This window comes from Euprymna scolopes, chromosome 2 (genome assembly GCF_053919585.1).
Source record: "Euprymna scolopes isolate OS-2025 chromosome 2, ASM5391958v1, whole genome shotgun sequence".
In the NCBI taxonomy this organism is placed as follows: domain Eukaryota; kingdom Metazoa; phylum Mollusca; class Cephalopoda; order Sepiida; family Sepiolidae; genus Euprymna; species Euprymna scolopes.
This window is the reverse complement of record NC_136483.1, coordinates 150,159,107-150,163,670: the sequence shown is the minus strand read 5'-3', so window position 1 is coordinate 150,163,670 and position 4,564 is coordinate 150,159,107. Positions and strand designations below refer to the sequence as shown.

The window sequence follows — 4,564 nt, the reverse complement described above, 5'->3', positions numbered from 1 at the left end:
CGGGTATTCTTTATATTATGTTTGTTTAGAAAGAGGGGTGTATTTAAAATAGGGGATTTTTTAATGTTTCTATTTATTTGTCTCCCCATATGGGTATGGCCAGACCCAGGATCGGTTCCTAGTGTGGGGAAGATTTTGTTCCCCAGAGGGGGGGCATTGGAGGGGGTATAGGTATGGGAGGGGGATGATAGAAGGGATGATAGTCGTTTCAGTCATGAGGGGGTTCTCCTCCACTGAGTGAGGAGGGAGAGAGGTGTTGGAACAGATATTATACTATGGTTCTAGGTGTCTCCTAGTGTTGTTGGTTTCGAGTTTAAGTAGGGTTGGTATTGTTCAGTGTGTTGTATTAGAGATAGGGGTGTTATGTCTGTGTGTGGTTGTATGCGCGCACGTGTGTGTTTTAATGTGTCGGTTCTGATTTATGTGTGGATGTGTATATGTGTATGTGTATGGGTGTGCATGTGAGTGTACCTTGCATTTCATGTTTTTGTGTGATGGCATTAGGTTCTGTTCAGTTCAGGAGTGAATCTGGTGATGAAGTTTTTTTCCTGCGTAAGTAAATAAAAATAATTGTCTGTTTGGAAGATTGGCATTATTTTGAAGCTGTTTCCACTGCATGTGTGTACGTGTTTTGAAACAGAGGTGTCTGTTATCTGCAGATAACAGACACCTCTATATACAGGAGTATATATATGTTGTGGGGTCGAATGTTGGTGGCAATCGACCCCCACAACTAAAAGACAACAGAGGCAAGAAAAAGATGAAAAACGACAATGGCAAAGTAAAGATGACAAACGCAGTCGTGAACGAATATAAATCCGTTCAGGTTTATTTTTTTCAAAAAGAAACTGATTTGTGGTAGGAGGTCTTAGACTAAGGGTTGGAGGCCAGCCGGTGTTTGGACTGGCACAGCTATGGGGTTGTCGCCAGTGGCTACTGGAAACATGTGTTGACTTGGGAAGCTGGGCTGCTGGGAATCAAATGCGTCGACGGGGAGTGGTCGCTGCTGCTGCTACTAGGTTCAGCTGTTGTTGGGAAGGTAGTCTAAACCATTCTGTGTGGACATGGCTGCTGCTGAGTTGGGTTGGGCCGCTGACAGGCCCAACCTCACTGTGCGGCGATATAGCCTTGACTGACTGCTTGTTGAAAAAAAAACTATTTATACTCGTGCAGCAAACGAATTCGTAGACACCGAGGCTTGCAGCACTGGTCGTCGTTTTCATTTTGTGTTTATTTTTGTGTCTTTAGGAAGTCATCTATTTGAGGTTTATATTAATGTGTCATATCAAATTGGAGCTGGGAGAGTTGTGAATATTATTTTTGCGGGAATTATACTATTCACATCAAAGTACTTGTCAAAGAGTCGTCGGCTGTGGTTCTTACGTTTTGAATTGGGATCTATTTTTGGTGAGCGGTTTCTTTTGGTGGAAACCGTGACACACATATATATATATATATAGGGAATCCTGATTTTACAAACAGATTTGCTGCATACGTTCAAAGGGAGATAACTAAATTGAAATTATTTTAAGTTTTAAAATAGATACTAGGCCTAATAGAACACTGGTTTGTCTATGGAAACAAATGGTGGAATTTTCACTGCGTGCTTCGTCCCAAAGTTATGTAAATTCTATGGGGACTAATTTTTGTCTTTTCGCATATGGGTACAGTAAACAGGCTGGGAGTATTACAATTTTGATTATAAATACGCAGGAAAAAATCAATTCAGTTTAGTGGGAAACCGGGCTTCCTAACTCCATTGCAATATGTAAAAATTATTTACCAGGAAATATGCATGCTGAGGTGGCTTCTGATAATGGATAAATACTTTTCCAAGGTTTTCTATTTACCCAAGTAGTAATGAATGACTTTTCTTTAAATTTTTCTATTTTATCCAAACATGTCGATTCATACGTAACCATTTGCATCACAAAATTTCTAAGCCTGCTCTAATAAAAACAAGGCCGATAGCCATTAGTTGCGTGCTCTCGAATGAATGCGTAAATGTAGGATTGGCATGAAATTCTTAAAGATCAACTAAAATGACCAAAAAATGGGCTGAAGTGACTTAAATAAATAAAAAGTAAATGATTTAGAATGACTTTAATGAACTTAAGGATGAATTGAATGACCTTAAGAATGACTTGTATGCTTAAAAAATAACTGGAAACCTTCAAAAACAACTTGAATGATCTGGAGAATGACATGAATGGCTTTGAGACTGACTAGTTCTAAAGTGGGTGATCATTTTACATTAAATTATTAGAGAAAAGTGATCCCCCACTTTATATCACAAAGTTACAAACATAAGTACAGCATGTAGTAAGAACAGATACTACACTTTGATCTTGGCCAAAAAGCTAAGAAAAGGGTATTTATTTGCTCCCCTACCGAGCAAATTAGGCACAAGGCCGATTTTTAATGTGAGGAGTGAAGGAGAAATGGGGACCAACTCCCCAAGGAGCAGGGGAGCTGGATAGTGACAATTGGTATGAAGGGTTGCCCCTACATTGACCAAGGTCTTATATGTGGGGCTGCCCCCACATATGGTTTTTGCTTGCAGTATCTGCTGGAACAGATACTACACTTTGAGATATTAAATTTTTTATTCACAGGAAAAAAATACAGTTGGGAAAATGAACAAAAAACTTAGGCACACTGCCAACTCAGAAAAGAAGGGCGGGCGGAGGGGGAGTTTGGTTGAATCATCTCGTCTCTGTTGTAAATTTTAAATGAATTTTCTCTCGGCCAGCATCTTTTATCATGGTTACCCCTTTAAATTTGCATTTATGTGTGTGTGATGGGAGGGTGGGTGGGTGTTCCTACTTAAACCCAATTTTAAAACATTTTTTATTTTTATCAAAAAATCCAAAAAAGATAATATTAATAAAATTTCATTTGTATCGAAGGACATGGTGTGTGTGGGGGAAGGGGGAAAAAAAAAAAAAAAAAAAAAAAAAAAAGGCCCTCCCAACTCTATCTGAAATGCTAGACCACTTGTTTCACTCTGGTTTGTAAAGGAACCAGGGTTTCACGGGTAGCCTCTAAATTGAGGGGGTAGGGGTTGTGTCCTAAATAGGGGAGAAAAGAAAAATTTGACGGTGAGGGCGGTGGGGGGGGGTGTTAGTGTTTGGTTTGATTTCCTCCAAGCTGGGTTGAATTTCGAGAGGAGGGGGGAGGGGGCAAAAGAAAAAAAATTGTTGTTTTTGGAGGTTTGGGGTCTTGGAGGCTTTCTAATAATGGAAACAAGATTTTTTTGGCTGGCCAAGAGGCTGAAGGAAGTAGAATTGGAAAGGGGCAGAGATCCGACAGAAACCCTAGAACCAAGCGCTCCACACTTTGATCTTTATATATAATTTATTTTGTGAAAATGAAAATTACAATCAAAATAATTCAATGTAAAATTAAAATAAATTAAGAGCAAAATTCAAATTTACAAAACAAATTTAGGCACAAGGCCCTTTAAGATCTGGGTGGGGGAGTGTTGCAGGGTCTTTGTTACTACAGTGAAAATGGAGTCTTTGGCGACTTTACTCTTGACTGGCAACATTTACCACAATACCTCATTCACTCTGTGGACTCTAAACTAACTAATGAAAACCCCAGCGTTTTTGCAAGAAAGAATATATTTACAATTACTTTGTGTGTGTGTGTGTGTGTGTATGTATGTGTAAATTTTTTTTTTTTTAATTAAAATGTGTGTGTGTGTGTGTGTGTGTGTGTGTGTGTGAAAAAAGTTCAATTCATTGGAACTTGGCCAAAAGGCCAAGAAAAGCTTAAAAAAATCAAAACAGATTCAAGACCTGACTAATAGATTTCAGAAATTGGATTTAAGGCGGCATCAATTATACCAATATCAATGAGATAACTTTCATCAGCGTTCTAACAGTAAAGACCGATCTTTTCAGCAAAATAATATTCACTTGTGTTGCTTGCATTACCGATATGGAGAGAAAGCTTATAAATGCCAAAAACCCTGTTCATTCATGAAACCTATTTTTAATACATCGGGAAACGATTTAATCAGGCAAGTAAGAGCGACTGACACTCTTGACAATATCCGTATGTGTTGTGCCATTCATGTTAAAGATAATAACACTGGCATTCGTTTTCTCCTTGATATCGGTGCTAAAGTAAGCTTATTCCTTATAAATTGATTATCCTGCTCCAACTTCTCTTCGTAATCTCAGAGAATTCCTCAGCTTAGTTAATTTGTATAGACGATTTTTACCCCACTGCACTGAAATAGTGCATGTTTTTTCTCAGACAGATACATCCCTGCCATTACTAGTAGATGCATCCTATGTCGGCATCGAATGAGTTTTACAACAAGTTGTTAACAACATCCTTCTTTTCTAGAAAATGCGGAAATAAATTACAGTACCTTCAGGAGAGAACTTCATGCAACTTATTCGGCAGTTAAACATTTCTGTTGGTAGGCTCAAATTTCACTATTTTTTACTTATTATAAGCCATTATCACATGTCTTATTTGCTAAGCCTGGACGACATTAAAGAAGCTCATCACTTGGATTAAATTTCAGTTTACTTCTGATATTAAATAT

At 38.2% G+C, this 4,564-nt stretch overlaps 1 pseudogene; it reads right to left on the bottom strand.

The window, feature by feature from the left end:
• Positions 1 to 2,235: 2,235 nt before the first annotated feature.
• LOC145243033 (U2 spliceosomal RNA) lies at positions 2,236 to 2,373 on the bottom strand (annotated as a pseudogene).
• Between the last annotated feature and the right edge of the window lie 2,191 nt (positions 2,374 to 4,564).